Genomic DNA, 18,131 nt, shown 5'->3' with positions numbered 1-18,131 from the left:
CACACGCAACCTGGGCTTCATCCTGGACCCCTCCCTGTCGATGACCAGACAAGTCAACGCTGTCTCGCTTCATGCTTCAACATCCTACGCATGCTCCGAAAGATCTTCCGATGGATCCCCACCGAAACCAGGAAGACGGTCACCCAGGCACTTGTCACCAGCCGACTAGATTACGGAAACACCCTCTACACTGGAACCACAGCCAAACTGCAGAAAAGACTCCAACGCATCCAGAACGCTTCCGCACGACTCATCCTGGACATCCCACGCCACAGCCACATCTCCGGACACCTGAAAGACCTGCACTGGCTCCCCGTCAGCAAAAGAATCACTTTCCGCCTCCTCACCCACGCACACAAAGCCCTCCACAACCTAGGCCCCAGGTACCTCAACGACCGCCTGACCTTCTACACTCCCACCCGCCAACTACGATCGACCAGCCACGCACTCGCCGCCGTTCCACGCATCCGAAGAGCCACCATGGGAGGAAGATCCTTCTCCTACCTGGCAGCCAAGACCTGGAATTCACTCCCCATCCACCTCCGTCTTACCCAATACCACCTCTCCTTCAGGAAGCAACTCAAGACCTGGCTGTTCGAGAAGTAGCGGCCCCCCTCCTCTCTCCCCCCCAAGCGCCTTGAGACCCTCCGGTTGAGTAGCGCGCTATACAAATTTCTTGATTGATTGATTGATTGAGGTCTTTGGGGTCCGCTGTGGGTTTCTTCAGAAGGGTCTCTTCTCTTCTGTGCATGCATGTAAACGGTCAGCATTGAACTCGACCCTAGGATGAGCGTTTGGCGCGTGTACAGCAGTGCAGTGCAGATTGGGCAGCAACCCTGGATACTTTTAAAATGAGGCTGCTGCACGTCGATTGCCGCGTACACCACATCACCAGGGCTGTGGTGGGGCTAATAAGATGCAACTGCGAGTAAGCCGAAAAACTAGAACCCGACCTAGTTGCATCCTGTGTGCTACAATATATGATAAAGATGAACATTGTGCCAGTTCCAAACAACTGTCGCATAATTTATCAACGCGTACTGTATTAAAATATTATTCAAAGCCAAAATATTTTCTGCAGTTATCACTTTACCTGCCCATCCCACCACGTTTGCCCGCAAGATGGCGCTGGCTGCACACATCATTTCTTTGCGTAACAATATTGTCCCCAGTGTAAAGCAATGGAAATGAAGTTGCGTTTTTATTATCTGGACCTTCTTTTCAAGCTCAGTCGGTTATTCGTTTTACTTTTGAGCTGATGTCAAGAGGAAACTCTCCTGCTTCTTGTAGGCGGCCTTTGCCTTCTCGGCACAAGAGGCAGCAGAGAGCCGGTGAGAGCAGCAGTGGCTATGCAGGGGAGGCCGCCACTGAGGGAGTTTCCAGCTGAGAATAGCAGAAGGACGCCTCGTCCTCCAGACCCGAGCCTGCCCTGCCCTGCTGGCCGGCCTGCGGACGCCCCCCTGCAACAGCAGCAGAGCAGGAGCACGCCGGCAGAGGGCGCGAGAAGGGACTGACGCCCGCAAGAGGAACACTTTAACTCACCCGGATGGGGCCAAAAGTGTCTGGTGTAAAGGTAAAGAGGAAGAGCTGGGCTTGATTACGGAGGACGGAAGGGATCGCCGCACTCTGATCTGTATTCCCTACACCCAGTGCATGTCTATGCTATGCTGCTGGTTCTGAATTCTGCCCAGCGTGCTGTCAGAGCTGTCCCTCTACCTGCGCGGGAAACTACAGCTGCCCGGGGTCGGAATGCTACAGCCCGCCCTGGAGATGGGGTTTATCTGACCTGCATTGGTGACTGGGCTGCTGGTGTACCGGAGTAGGGATCACTGGGCTGCTGGTCGCTGGGCTGCTGGTGCACCGGAGTAGGGATCGCTGGGCTGCTTGTGTACCGGAGTAGGGGTCACTGGGCTGCTGGTCGCTGGGCTGCTGGTGTACCGGAGTAGGGATCACTGACTGGGCTGCTGCTGTACCTGCGCTGGGGTTCTCCAATTAATTACCAGAATACAATGCTGCGCTTGGGTGTGCGCCTGCCTCGGGGATCTGTTGCTGATGCGCCTTAATTCCCCAGGGACCCACCGCTGGCTGGTGCGCACGCCCCCCGGGTCAATTGTCGGTGTGCCTGACCTATGGATCCGCTGCTGGTGCGCCTGTCTGAGGGATCTGTTGCTGACCAGCAATGATAAAAGAGCAGGCGGTCTGGTCGCCTAAGGGATCCCGTTGGTGGTTTACTTGTCGCAGTGATCTGTAGCCCGCGTGCTCAATTGCTGCTAAACCTGCCCCGAGGATCTGTTTACAGGTGTCTCTGCCCCAGAGATCCGTTACTGTTGCAACTTTCCCAGGGATCTGTTTCTGGTTTCATCTGCCATAAGGATCTGTTTGCTGGTTTTTCTACTCCCGGGATCTGTTGCTGGCCTGCGTTAATCACGGACCTGCTCTTGTTTGGGACCCGCACGATCCTGCTGTGAGTGGACTTGTTTCCGGTACTGTAAATGCTCGAAGATACTCTGTTCAGTACCTAAGTATGCTCGGCTTATGTTCATGTAGGAGAACTGTCTTTCATGTGTAGAACGTGCCATTGATGTCTTTTGTCTTCATTTTGTAAACTTTACGAAAATAACCCAGTAGATTCCAGTGGTCCTACCACAATTAGTTTTTCGCATGATTTGCATCAGTAGCAATAATTGAATACGGTTTTTAATTCCTAGAATGAGTGGAGATGGTGCTTGTGCCAGTGGTTAAAGATCTGTGTCTTTTTTTGGAGCAGGGGTCTGTAGACATGCAGCTGATGGTATCCGCATAGGAGTGCCGGCTGTGGTCTCTGCTACCACTCCCCCGTGTGCTTCACATGGCATGGCTCACAGTGACTTAGTCGAGGGCATTGAAAATATGACCTACTGGTAAACGTCATTATCAGTAAGTAATATGTTCATTACCCTCAGAATCGTCCTCCCCTTTGCAGTCGGAACTGAGTGAAGAGTTCCACAATACTCTTTCCTGCAATACCTCAAGTGACTCCAATGCACTAACAGCCTGATTCATCAAGGGGCCGTTTTGCGAGCCCCTAATAGCGAATCATAGCGAATCGCTATTAAGGACTCGCAAAACGGTATTCATGTAGGAATTGCTAAATAAATAGCGATTCCTACACATTCCTTATTTGCGAGTAGCAAATTGCTAATCGCAAATAAGGAAAAACTCCCCATTCATTCCTATGGGCCAAAAGGCCCATAGGAATGAATGGGGAGTATTCCTTATTTGCGATTAGCAATTTGCTACTCGCAAATAAGATAGCGATTTGAAGGGTGCCAGGGGTGTCCAAAGGACACCCTGTAGCACCCCTTAAATGCACATTTGAACAGGTGTTGCGCACACACATGTCCAAAGGACATGTGTGTGTGTAACATGCAAAAGAAAAAAATGCACTTAAGTGCTTTTTACACTATTTACCACCAAGTCAGACTTGGTGGTAAATTGCGACCAAATATTGCAATTTCGCAATTTCTAATTGGTTGATGAATTGCATTTAAGGAATCTCTATTAGAGATTCCTTAAATCCAATTCCTCGCAAATATGCGAATTCTTAAATAGCGATTTTTGCATTTGGGATGATGAATCCCAAATGCAAAAATTGCACTCGCAAAAGGCAAGATTCTGAGAATCTTGCCCTTTGCGAGTGCAATTTAGCTTGATGAATCAGGCCGTAAGGCCCACATGCATCAAACAGAATTGCATTCGCAAACGGTGCGAATCGCAAAATTCGGCCGTTTGCGAATGCAATTCTTTGTTTTGGGATGCATTAACCTTTTTTGTTTTTTCGCAATTTAAGAAATCGCAAATTTTTTGCGATTTCTTAAATTGCGATTGCATTTAAGAATTCGCAATTTTGCGATTTCTTAAATGCAATGCATCATCTGAAAAAGTTTGCGAATTCCCAAATTAGAAGTGTTAAATTAGCATGAAGTCAACCTTCATGGTAATTTAAGAAAAGTTTCAAAAATGCACAAAAGTGCATTTTTGACACTTTCATTTTATACTCACACATGCCCTTGGGCATGTATGTGTGAAAAATGGACTGTAAGTTACAATTCAGGGGTGCAGGGGGGGTCCTTTGGACCCCCCCTGCACCCTTGAAATTGCATTCTCATTTTGCGATTCCTTAATTGCGAATCGCAAAATGAGAATGCCTTCCCATTGATTCCTATGGGCCTCTAGGCCCATAGGAATCAATGTAAAGGGATTCCTTATTTGCGATTCGCAAAATTGGGAATCGCAAATAAGGAAAAATAAGAAATCGCAAAAAAATTGCGGATTTTTAATGCATAGGTATTTGCGATTTCTAAATTGCGATTCCTTAATTTTCGCAATTTAGGAATTGCAAATACAAAAAATGATGCATGTAGCCCTTAGGGTCTAACACGGTGGAAGCAAGAAAGAAACTTTCATCGCTTTCTGGCTGTTGTGAACCAAAATGAACCGTATCTTCATACTCCCAACCATAGTGTTTGACAAATGTATGTGTGGACTCCATGTCGCTGCCCTGCACATTTCTATCAATGGAACACCCTTCGCTCCAGCCAAGGGCACAGTCACTTCCTACGTAGACCCTCCTTGTCTGGCCCCTTGAACCCGCAGCTCCTTTACTGCATACGCTTTTGTAATGGCTGCCACACCCACCTACCTAGAGAAACTAGGCTATGGGCTTTTTACCTCGATTGGCTGGACCAAAAGAAACAAAGAGCGAATTCGGTTTTCTAATGTCTCTCTAAATAAATCAAAAGAGCTCTCCTAACATCCAGAGAACTATGAACTCTGTCAGATAAGTCAATTGGAACTAATATTTATTGTTCTGCATGAAATTGAGGTCTTGGGTCCGAATCTGGTATCCACTTTAAGGCTCACCCGCTCCGGGAAAAATCTAATGTATGAGGATGAGAGACTCAATCAGGCTCCTGGCCGGTGTGATTGCCACTAGAGGAATCAATCTGGCAGCTAACCACTGTAAAGCTGTTTCTAAATGTCCAGAGGCTTCTTCCTGGAAACCTTCTAATACTGTGGATAAATCCTATGGAGACACCCTCTCTGGCTGAAGGGGTTTCATTACACTGAAACTTGCCAGTAACCTTTTTACCGGAGGCATAATCTGGGAGAAGTCTGTAAAAGACTCGCCAAATCCTCTAACTGCCACCCAGTGGAAGGAGACAGCCCTTTCTGAAAATCTTCCAGTAAAAACTTGAGTACCATAAAAGGATCCCAGGAAGCAAAAACAATGTTCATCAAGGAAGGAAGTTCCTGCTGAGGATATCGGTCTGATGATTCTCCTGCCCCGTATAAACATTTCAGAGAGGGATAACAGGCGTTCTTCGGCACCAAAAGACACGTGGTCTGTACTAGGTGATCCAGCGAACTCACTTTGGTTCCCTCTTTTCTGTTTATGTAGTTTTGAGCTTCCTGATTGGCTGTCCTTGTCCAGACTGCTCTTCCCTGTATGTAAGCAGTAAAAGAATGAAGGGCATTCTACACTGCTGCTACCTCCCTCCAATTGGATGGGATGACTTCTGGGCTGCTTCTGGGTACCCCTTATCTTTTACCTCCATGGTTCCCAAAGCCGCACCCCAACCTCACCGACTTACACCTGATGTTTTCACTAGTGGGATCAAAGGGACTAAGGGCACTCCCTTACAGTGTTGTAATGAAATGTTTCAAGTTCAGAGCGAACCCTTGACCAGACAGACACTTCGACACTCTTGAGACATCCTCGTAGTCCTTTAAAAGAGAAGGTAACACAATAAATTTGTCATTCCAGCAAGGCATTCCATGTATTGCTTCCAGATGCAAAAGGCTACCGCAGGTGCCATTACCTTCATGAACACTCTTTGGGGTGCCGATAACTCAAATCGATAGGTATTTATAACTATGATTTTGTCATCGATTTTTGTAAAGGATATTATTCTATCATGGAAGGGCTTCCGAAAGTCCTCTTTCTGTCAATTAATGAAAGCAAAATACTCACCACTTTCAAGTTCTTCACTATACGTGAAATTACATTTTTTTCAAACATCACATAAGGTATGCATCTTTGCAAGGTAGGTGTTCCAAACATAAACATATATAAGTGCAATGGCGCAGTGCTCGTGGATGTGAAAGAATGATGCCAAGATACAAAAAGAAAACCACAAAGAAATTTAAAAATGCCCCACTACAATGAATACAGTCTAGAAAAATAGTTTGCAAACTGCAAAAAGCAAAGGGCCATATTTATTATTTTTCACACAGAGCAATGCAGCAAACCGCCTTGATTCGCTGCATGAAAGGGAAAGGGCAGGAATGCACTGTATTTAACATTATAGGGGGCACTCCTGTCCTTTCATAGTGCTGGGGCACTTTGGGCTGCCTAGCGCCAACTCAGGCACCCTTGTGTCATGGTGCAAGGGTGTCTGCATTGCAGAAAGGATTGTTTTTGTGCAGGAAGGGACACCCTCCTACACAGAAAAATCCTGAGAGGCATTTTCCTTTTTCTATGTGTGCAGAATGCAGCACATGTAGAAAGAGGAAAAACGGAGAGAAATAAAGATATTTCTCCTCTTTACGCCTCCACTGGGAAGGCGTAGCATTTTTACACATTCCCAGATCTACCACTGATGGTAAATAAGAAAAATGTGCAAATATTCATGGGTGGATGCATGGGAAAACCCACGCTCAACCCATAGAACGTCTCCCTGGGGCAGAGTAACGCAAGGTAGCGATTTGCGCTGCCTTGCGTTACTCTAGACTTATCAAGCACCTCAGGGCCACACAAAGTGGCCGTGAATGTCTTGATAAATCTCACTTAGGGTTTGCATCGCACCCCCATATGAGATGCTAGGACGCTGCAAAACCTTGATAAACCTGGCCCAAAGTGTTACCCACTCCTAGTCTGCACAATACAGGCATGTGATGATTTTAGCATTAACGTTTCGACCCATGGAAGGTTGATTTTATGAACTGTGTCCTCATCAGGTCTAAAGAGATAGGATACACCCTGCATGATGAAAAATACTGGGTCAGTATACTATAATAAATGAATAGTGTATCCCAGTGATTATGAGTGTAAAATGTCGCACCTCCAGTGCAAATTAAATGAAGATTAGCAAAGGTGCAAAACATTGCCGGTGAGTTGCTCAGTGTGGGGCCATATAGCTACCTAAATAATGACATAGGTTTACTAGGAATGTCCTGTAAGATTTGATTTGAAAAACAAATAGTGTAAAAACTAGGTAAATACTCAAATTGAAACTCTCATGGAGGCAGTAGGGATTACTCCCTAGCTATTAGTGAAAGTATCAGGGTCGAAACCTCCACAATACTCTGAAAAGCAACAATGTTCAACCAATAACAGTAAAAATTGAACACGTTGAGAATACATTAAGGTGCTGGGCTGAGAAATAGAATTTTATATGAGCAAAACGAGCGCTCTGGAGCCATACAACTATCCTAGCAGAGTGTAACGTGTAAAATGTTCATATTTTAAACAGAACCTTAATATATTAAGAAAACACTCCGAGTGGAGCCAAAATAAAGGGCTTGTGAATTGCATTTCAATCAAAAATAATGACATAGGCTATTTTGAAATGCCTTTTAAGGTTTGGAAAACAATCACCTGTGGCTTAATGTAGGTACATAATCAAATAGGAGCTCTTACAGAGGCTGCGTAGTTTACTCACCAACACTCGGTGAAAGTGTCTGGGTAAACACCCGCCACATACTCTGAAAGGCAGCAGAGTTGCAGTTGTTAACATTAGAAGTGAACGCGCTCAGAATACATCAGCAGAAGAGCTGGGCTGGGAGAGAGGTCCTTGGCCTGTGCTCGCGTGCCACAAATGAAGAGCTGCGTGACGCAGCTGTCAGTAGATGGGTCACATTAAGGCGGGCGCGAGCCACGCCTCAACGTGCGTGCTGACCTGTGAGGGAAAGCCACCGCCTACGGTGCATGGAAACCCTGGAGCGGCCTGCGGCCAAGGTCCAGGTGGAGGCGCCTAAATAGAATGTTATTTAAACTTCGCGATCAGTGTGTAACAGTAGATACAGGTTGCACTGCAAACAAACATTGCTAAATGCATTAGGTTTCGCCTATGTGATTAATATTAAGCTGTTTTTGGTGTAAATTGGAGCGTGGTGAACAATTGTGCAATATAAGTTACTGAAACAATGTTCTAACGTTATGACTTAAAAAAAAAAATAATAGATGAATAAAAATGCACTCTATAAACTTATACATTGTAGTAATCACACACCATCACTCCACCCAAACTAACCTGCCACCACTCTACACATTCACGCAATCAATTAAAGCATACAACCAGTGTAGTTTGCCTGTTTTTAGCAAAATAATTAGAATTTTTGTAGTGTTTGCTTTTCATAGGACGAGGTGTTAGACAGGTGGGCACTTCCCAGGGCTGGACTGAGAACCAAAATCGGCCCTGGCAAAGTGTTCGGTCGCCGCCCCCCCCTCCCTACGGGGAGGTTGGGGGTACCGCCGAGCTCTTTGCCAGGCCCGGTTTTCGGCCGATTTTGTTACAGGGCCGATTTTGCAGCTATGCTGCAAAAACGTCCCTGTAATAAAAACGGCCCCCAAGGGTCCAAACCCGGACCCACACCCGTGCGGCGCACCGGGTGATTGCCCGTTGCCCGCTATGGCCAGTCCAGGCCTGGCACTTCCCACCATACAGTACAAACTCTGGTCTGTTTTCTCCACAACAGCATTAGGAAAAAAATACTCCAAAAGTTGCCCTTTATTATTAATATAAGTCAATAATGCAGCGCTGCATGCTGACTGAGCTGTTTTGGTTTGCTAAAGAACATAGCATGCATCATTTATGTCACATTAGTTGTCTTTAGATTAAGTTTTGTTCTTTTAAAGGAAACCCACACTTTGATTGTTCCTTTGCTGTTCATTACAATAATAGTATAACTATGTCACTATCCTACAGTAATTTATACATTTCAATAAGCCCCCTCCACCCCCAAAAAAATGTAACTGGTCATTTACCACAAAAAAAACTAAGCAATTTAAGAAAAAAATCTGAGTCTGTGTGCAAAGCTTTACAGACATTAAAATCACGTGGAAAGCACACACATATGCTAACTTTAACAGCGATAAGGTTCTTAACAATTAGGCTAATGTCATTTTTTATATAACAAAGCTCTCTCCTTTCTTAAAAAAGCACAATGTAGGAAACCTTCTTATGGAACTGCAGACTCCCTGTCGCATCATTTTTGTTTGGAAAAAATAAAAGGTGAAAATGTATTACAAAAGCAGACAAGATAAACATAGCCTAAAAGCTTTTATAAACACAATTGACTTGTAAGCCAACTGCAGAAATTTTTTAACCCCGCACAACACCAAGGGTAAATCTTTGAAGTTTTGTTTAGAAATCAGAACGGCAGGCCTTGAAGTGGGATGACAAAACTGGGGAGGTCATTCAAAGGGGCGTAGCCAATGTAATTAAGGGCATGCCTTAACAAAATTCCCATCGAACCCTACCCTAGTTAAAACACACCATAGATAGTCCCAGGAGACCCGATCAAATGCTTTCTCAGCATCTAAAAACATTGCCGCCATCGGGTCCCCTGTGACCTCCATGGTGTCAAATAAAGTAATGAGCTTCCGAGTGTGATGTGTAGCTCCCCGCCCTGGTATAAAGCCATGCTGATTACTGGTAACTAATGTGCCTATAACACTTGCGAATCTTATTGCCAGTGCCTTTGAATATATCTTAGTGTCAGCATTCATCAAGGTTATAGGCCTATAGGACCCGGGTTCATTAGGTGGCTTCCCCTTTTTTAGTATGATGACAATTTCTGCGTCAGACCAAGAGCCTGGCACCGATGCCCCAGCCTGTGCTTGTTGCATTATGTCTACCGCATCCTTCCCCAGCACGTTCCAAAATATCTTAAAAAATTCTAACGGTATTTGATCTGGCCCCGCTGCCTTTCCAGATGGGAGGCTCATTAGTTCAATCTTTATTTCTTCTGGATTTAAGGGGGGTGTCCAATCTATGCCGTTCCTGGTCTTCTAACGTCATCATTGGAATACCCTGTAAATACTCCTCTATCTCCCCTGGATCCTGTTTTTGCCGCTCGTCATATAGTTCTGTATAAAATTGTCTAAAGACATCCCTTACCCCCTGTGTATCCGTCACTAGATTACCTAAATTGTCTTTGATCTCCCTTACCTCTCCTACAGCGGCCTTTTGCCTTGCCCGTACCGCTAAAGTTCGCCCCACTGTTTCGCTAACCTCATAACATTTTTCTCTATTTACCATATATATTTTCGCCGCTCTAATTGCGATATCCGCTTCTGCATCCATTCTTAACTTTGCTAATTTATTAAGTGCCTGCTCAACTGGTCTACCGTCGATGGCACATTTACTCAGTTCCCCTTCTGCTTCAAGTATCTCGCTTTTTAATGTCAGATTCCTCTCCTGTTCTTGCTTACGTTTATTTGCATTATAACTCAGAGTCTCCCCCCGCACCCCTGCCTTAAAGCTGTCCCAAACCATACCTGCTGCTGCACTACCCCTATTTATAGCAAGAAATCCCTCGATCCACTGTGACAAATGTTGAATATAGTTGTCATCTTCCAAGAGGCTTCTCTGGAAAGTCCATGCCCTCATCCCACCATTATTTACTGACAAAGATAGACTTAACACTAAGGGGTTATGATCAGATAATAAGCGCGGTAGTCTCTCAATCTGAGATATAGACAAGCAAGTACTGGAGACCAAAAAATAATCGAGTCTTACACTCACCCTGTGGGGTGCTGAGTAATATGTGAATCCCTTTTCTTCCGGCTTTAAACTATCCCAAACATCTATTAAAGCATTATTTCTTGCCAGAGAGCGAACCGCTTGAAAAACCCTCCTTTTCTAGACCCTTGTTTTGAAAAAGCTAAAACTGAAAAACCCAACTTTTCCAAAAGTCATATTTCAGTTGCCATAATGTGTGTCTCCTGAACGAGTAGCAGGTCAACCCTCATATTTTTTAGCAACATAGAAACCTCCGGTCTCTTCTGCCTAGCATTCAAGCCACACACATTCCAAGACATTATCCGGGTACCCATTAAAATACCTCAGGTGATTGACCAAGCCGCTTCCACCCACACATTTTATTTAGACCTTGTATGCTCCGAGATTGCTTGTCCCTACCCACCCATTGCCTTCTTTGTGTTTCCCCAATATAATACCTTGTGTTGTGCCCCCTTCCTAACCCGTGACCCCTCCCCCTCCCCTGGGTGCCCCCCCTGATGAGCCCTCCCCCTCACTGACAAATAGGTCCATAAGACCTATATGTGGCAGCTGTGACCCCTGGAATTGCCACCCCCACTCCTCCCCTCACCCCTATTCTCTTTCTTTTTTTTTTGTGAATGGTGCTGATACATCGTTTTACCATCCTTTTACATTCCCAGTTCCCATTCCCATCCCCCCCCCATTCAAGAACAAAAAAAATTAATCCACTCTTTCAGGACACCTAATGCTGTGACTTACGATTGCCTTGCCTTGCCAAGGCAACCGTACCTGCCTGTGCTCTACTCTCTTTTAACCATGCCAAATATTCTTGGGCCTTAATCTCAGAGTAGAAGACTTTAAACTGACCATTTCTAACCACTTTGAGACGACTGGGAAACATCAAAGATGCCTCACATCCTATATTTTGAAATGGAGAGATTAGCTCCCTCATCCTCCATCTCCTTTCCACAGTCGTGTGGCAGAAGTCAGGCCTTGCAAAAAATTCCACATCTTTATAGTGACATTTGGCCTGAGGCTTTGCTTTATACAGGGACCCGGTAGCATCTGTTAGGGTAAACGCGGGTTTAACTAGGCCAGTCCAAATTAAGAGGGGAACAAGGCAGGGGTTCCCGTGCTCCCCCTCCTGTTTGCTATTTATCTGGATCCTTTGATACGTAGGATGGCAATGAATGTCAATATTGCGCCACTAATAACGCATGGGAGGGAGTCAAAGATACTGGCATACGCCGATGATGTGGCAGTTCTTACATCAAACCCCACGGAGGCTATTATACATGTGGAATTGGAGGTTAAACATTTTGGTAAAGTGTCTGGCTATTCCCTAAACACCACTAAAACACAGATCGTGATGAATAAAAGTACAGTATGCCAGGATCAAAGGGTGGTCCAGACAGGTACATATCTTGGTATCATAATTACCTCAGAGTTGGAGAAAGTTGTGGAATTAAATATAATACAGATCATAGCTAAAGTCAGAAGAGATTTGGATAGGCTTCATAATCTGCACTTATCGATAGTTGGCCAAACTAATATTATCAAAATGATGATATTACCAACATTTTTGTATATCTTTAGGGCAATCCCGCTGTTTTTTAGTAATAACTGGTTTAAGAACATAGAAGCAATGATTAATAGATTCATTTGGTCCAAAGGAAAGACTAGGAGAGCATTAAGGTTTATGGCACTCCCGAGAGAACGAGGGGGGTGGGCACTACCAGACTTGAAATTTTATTATTGGGCCGCTGCTTTACAATATATGGTGGGACTGTTAGGTGGAGCGGTGGCAGAAGGGGAGGATGAACTAGGAACATTGCCAATATATGGCCTGTTGCTGGGTGAAGAGGCTAAAAATTTTATGCTTAGACATCTAGATTCAAGCTATTATAAGAGAACCCGTTTTAAGACAATTATGGCAGCATATAACATTTGGAAGGCATTTAGTAAGAGATATAGTTTAGGTAATAATAATAGATATACAAGAATGGCGAACAACCCAGCTTTTCCTCAAGACATTTTTTCAGATACAGTCTTTATTATATGGGTGAGAAAGGGAATCACGAAGATTGGTGATCTTATGGGGCCCCAGGGCCTGTTACAGTTTTCCGAGATCCAGGTAAAATATGGAGTGGATACAAGGCACTTTTTCAAATACCTGCAAATTAGGAGTTTTTTAATAAATAAAACAGGGGGGTCTGCGGGATTTGAAAAAAATGCCATAATGGAGGTATTACAGGAGGGAGTAAATTGCACTATTAGGTTTTATCATGAGTTAACAGAAACAAGAGAGGACGATTTAGAAAAATGGAGTGGGAGTTGGGCAGAGAAACTGGGGACAGAAAGAGAATGTTTTAAGTTGTCATTAGAGTTGGGTCAGAATGTTCTTTGCTCCGCAGCCCTCCAGGCGCAACATTATAAAACATTATATCGGCTATACTACACTCCGGCAAAAATAGCGCAATGGGGGGGAGTAACGGGTATTAGTTGCCCAAGATGCGGAAGTTTGCAGGCGGATATAATACATGTATTTGCAACATGTCCCCAGCTATCTCCTATATTGAAAGGGATTGAGGCTTTTTTTCAAAATCCATTAGAAATATGTGTTAATCTGACACCCACAATAATATTGTTAGGTGTGAACGTGGATGGAACCCAGAGGGAAGGGGTGTATTTTTTTTTGTCGCAATGGCTGTATTGCCTCAGCGTGGCTTGATTTATTACCGCCAACATATCAACAGTGGCTAGCCAGGATACTTAGGATATATAATTTGGAAAAGGCTATCTATGCAAGAAAAGGGAAAAAGGGAAGGAAATTGGGAGCAGAAATCTGGGAACCAATAACTAGGTGGAAGGATGAGAATAATGATGATTAATTCTTCTCTAGGTTGGCCTGGTAGTTTCAAGGACGAATAACGTCGACTCAAAGCACAGTAGGGGTAGCTAGAATGTATATTGAGATGTTTGATACACTGTTGTGCTCTCTTTCTCGTTTTTTTTTTCCTTGTCTTCTTTTTACTGATTATTGATGCATTCTTAATTTTTTTTTTCTCGTTTCTTTTCTTTACTCTCTTATTTTTATTTTAAAAGTTGTAAAGTTTAATTTATGATGTGTTGTGCCCTTTATTAAATAAAAGAAAAAGTAAAAAAAAAAAAAAGTAATTAAGGGCATGCCTTAAAAACACATAGGATAAAAATCTGTGCTTAACATAGTGTGCCGCCCGACTGGTATTTTGCTCCTTCTGTCATTGCATCAAGATATATAATACAAGTAACATTACAGCTACAACACGCCAGGACTATTGAGTTTGTCAATGGTTGTTAGTTGCATGTGATAAATTAGCACCAAATACGGCTTTGTTGTATATAACATTGAAAATGCTTCAGTTCTGACATGATGAGGCTGTGATATAACTATAACAAGTCTTTTTGAAGTTACATCAATGGCAGTTAAGGGTGGCACCGCTGCTGAGCCACAAAAAAAAAAAATTCACCCTGAAGGCTAGGGCAAAAGTGAAGAGCCCGATAGGGACCTGTCTCAGCACCTGCATTTTAGAACTTAAGTCCCACTTACAGCCCTGCAGACATCTGTGCTGAATTAAAGAGAAACTTAGCCTACCTGTGAAGACTGTTATTGTTCTTGTAAGCAGCATATGTGTTTTTTAAAGGCACAGTGACATTTGTAGGTAAAGGTTCCCAACAGCAAAATACACGTGAGGCTGGCCCTCACCAGTAGCGAAGCTAGAGGGAGGAGGGGGTGGGTGGAGGTGGGAGACCAAAATATCCCCACCTCCATTGGCCATACCACCGCAGCTGAGATGGCTAAAGCTGGGTCGGCAGGCCGTTTGTAACAAAAATCAAATTTCTTTCGGACTACAATCACCTTGGCTCAATTCAAATGAGAATTAGCATAGTTCTAAAGGTTGTTATCATGCTTGTGACTAACATTGTAACCCCATTCTACATGCGGTCAAAAAACACGGGTAAAATGTGAGCTGCCATGAAAACATTTCTTAACATATGAATGTGAAAATTAGTTAAAAGGCCTGTTGACAAGCATGCTTTATATGCGTGCAGCTTGGGGAACATAAGTATCAATAAACTGTGCAGCCTTAACATAAGAAACAAGTATCACAGGAGTGGAAAGGATGTTGGGCAGCGGTCAGGGCTGCTGGCTTGAGAGCTGGGGATCCCGGTTTGAGTCTCAGTGACACAACATCCTGTGATTCCTGGGCAAATCACTTTCCGTTGATAAGTTGAGCTATATAAATCTGATGCAAGAGGATAAAGCAGAAAGAGGCAAAACTTTACGAAAAAATAGTTCCACAAAGTGGATGTTAACAGTATTTTGACTACAGGAAACTGATAAGAGAAGCAGACGAGAAAAAAACATTGATAAATACAGGAAAATATGCTACAGCCAAGAGAAATGGACAGAAAGTAAGTAGTATGTACAGGAACAAAGGAAAAGCCAGGAAAGAGAGGGGTGGGATGTAAGCCCCTATTAAGATTTATATTGAATACAATAGATTTCACCAGCACGACGCAAGCAATGTGCAGGCGAAACATTAAGAGCATATAAAGAATTATGATCGCATCTGTAAATAGAGAGTGTATCAATGCATAACTTATGTAATAAAACCAGGACTGACAGATGAAAAGGGAACAGTTAGGAATTCTGGAAGAAATGGACAATAGGAGAATATGTGGGTAAACCCAGAGTCCAAATTAAAGTGACACCGACACAGATCACAGTAACAATGCCAAGTGATCAAGTGATTGTTGATTAGCCGGAAGTTGGCTGATGGCATGTGATAAATCAAGGAATGGCAACTGGGGAAGGAACTAATAGGAAATCTAAAAGATGTGGACCTAAGTAGAATATGTATGTGGGTTAGAATTCTAGCTTTCAGTTGCAATGACACCAACAACAACAAAAATACCAATTGATCAAATAATTATGGATTAGCCATTCAGAAGGCTCCCTCCTAGATTTCCATGTTCCTCATATACATTCAGTCCACTATTTACTGAGTCCCAAGTGCATTTGTTTGCATTCCCATATGTTCAATAGCAGCCCAGTGTCACAGCCACGTTGTAACCTTCTCCGGTACCACCCGCTGGATACCCGTGGGATTGTGGTGACGCTCGTTAAAGTGTTCCGTGAATGGTGCTCCTGGTTCTGCGCATCGGATGCGACTGCAGTGTTCTAGGATGCGTTTTTTACATTTTTGTTGAGTTTGTCCTACATATAACTGCTTTCATGAGCATAATATAGAATAGAGAACATTCATGCTATTGCAATTCGTATGACACTTTCAAGCATATTGTTTGTTTTGTTATTCAAAAAGTTTTGTTTCCATACAGTAGTTACAAGATTGTTATTTGCCACATTGAATCTAACCCACAAGTAGAGGGAGATTCCATTGTGAGGGGATTGTTGGTTGTTCAGGCCTAGGCAAGAGTGACCTGACCACAAAGTCCCTAAAGTTACTACCATGCTTAAAATCAAATAGAGGTGGACTGTGTATGTCCAGCTCATTTCTGACCACATTCCAATGTTTGTTAGCGACTGTTTTTCTGGCATTGCTCTGTGTGTACAATGTAGTAACACATCCTACACGTTGTCCATCATTGGTGCTTAGTTTAGTGGTCAAAAGGGAGTCTTTCATGCAACAGTATGCTCTCTTTCTTAATCTGTTGAGTAGCTCCTTTGTGTACCTTCTTTCTAGGAGCTTAGTAAACACGATGTCTGATGGAGAAATAATCTGATTTCCTAACACAATTTCTTCTTAGCCTCAAGAATTGTCCACGTTGGAAGCTATTCTGGAGCTATGTGCTTGATGAATGGAAAACCTTCATAATGTGTTATACTCTGTGGGTTTGTAGTACATAGTGGTAAAAAGCTTACTTCATCTTTGCTACCAGCCATAATGCTCTGTACGTCCTGTGTTCTCCCATTTAATCAATCCAGGAAAAGTGTAAAAGTAGTGCTGTTACCCATCCTGATCATAACGACATCATCAGTGTACCTTCCCCGCATAGTTATATTTTTAATGAATGGGTTCTTGTCATGAAAGACATAAAGATAGATGTATGTGGTGGTGTGTATATTTCTTCACAGCACTACTATGCCTTGTAATATATGTTTTGTTGGTATTTCCACTGTACCTTTTATTATATGACAGTGGTTGTAACCTTGTATTGTCCTGGTGCTTCCACCTATGTCATCCAGTTCTGAGAATGTTTGTGTTTGTCCTGTTGGGCAGTTGCTGGCTATTCCCTGTGCCCTGGTCCCTCTGGACTGCTCTACTCTTTCTCCAATAAACTAAAAAAAAGACCTCTTGTTGTTGTCTTCTCGCAGTCCTTACAATGTTCATAGTGGTCCATATAGCAGATAGCTACGTTTGGAGCAAAGACCCCTCCCAGTACTTCTTTGATCTGAAAGTACAAGTTGTTTTGAAAAAAGTAAAACGTTTTCGGTGACTGTCAAATCTAAAAGAGAAATTATGAACTTAGTGGGTACCATAAAGATGTGCTCACTATGTTCTAAAGTCAATTTGATACGCTTGAGGTCATCAGTTAGTGGAATTTTAGTTTACTATGATTGAATAACCATTATAACCAATAACTTATTTTCCTGAAGGGATTGGTAGTCTTCAGTTGTCTTGACAATGTCCATCGTGTCTCTGATGTAGGCCTACGTTTTAGTTACAAATATTTGCTCCATAAAACAACATGCTTACACAAGGTATGTAAGATAGATCCATACGCTGATATGGTGGGCTTTTCTAGTGGGGCCAATAGGCATTTATGTATTCTCGAGTGTATGTATCTGGTATAGGGGGATGCTTAGGGGGCTCATTAGGATGGCGGGCGGACTTTGCCCGCCCGCCATCCTCACGGGGATTGGAACCGCCCGCCATAAGGGCGGGGGTCCCATGGGGGGGTATTAGGATGTGCCCGCCACAGTGGCGGACACATCCTGTTTTTTTAGCATTGTGGCGGGCGGTGCTATCTGCACCGCCCGCCACAATGCTAAAAATGCATTAAAGCATTTGCATAGACAAAGCGCCAGGCACTGTGTGGTGCCTGCCGCTTTGTCTGTGCAAATGCAGGGGGGTACCACAGGTACCCCCCGTGTGCACCCCCACCTCTCCTTCACTCTGGGGGCCCACAGGGGGCCCCCAGAGTGAAGACCGCATGCCTTTCCGTGGTGGCATCGCCGCCGCGGAAAGGCATACAAAGCAGCCCATCATAATATGGCTGGCGATGTCTATTAGACACCGCCACCATATTAAACCTTTTCCGCCCGGTCACCTTGCGACCGGGGCGGAAAAGCGGCGGACG

General features: G+C 43.9%; 1 long non-coding RNA gene across 1 annotated transcript in view; it reads left to right on the top strand.

Annotated features, from left to right (window-relative positions):
* Positions 1-1,242: 1,242 nt before the first annotated feature.
* Positions 1,243-18,131, top strand: part of LOC144822636 (uncharacterized) — a 167,686-nt gene continuing 150,797 nt past the window's right edge. The window contains exon 1 of the long non-coding RNA XR_013608657.1: positions 1,243-2,464. This is a non-coding gene — a long non-coding RNA (uncharacterized LOC144822636). The remainder of the gene's footprint in view (positions 2,465-18,131) is intronic.

This window comes from Lissotriton helveticus, chromosome 3_1, assembly GCF_964261635.1.
Source record: "Lissotriton helveticus chromosome 3_1, aLisHel1.1, whole genome shotgun sequence".
In the NCBI taxonomy this organism is placed as follows: Eukaryota; Metazoa; Chordata; class Amphibia; order Caudata; family Salamandridae; genus Lissotriton; species Lissotriton helveticus.
Note: the sequence above shows the minus strand (reverse complement) of the source record. Positions and strands in the feature narration are given on the sequence as shown.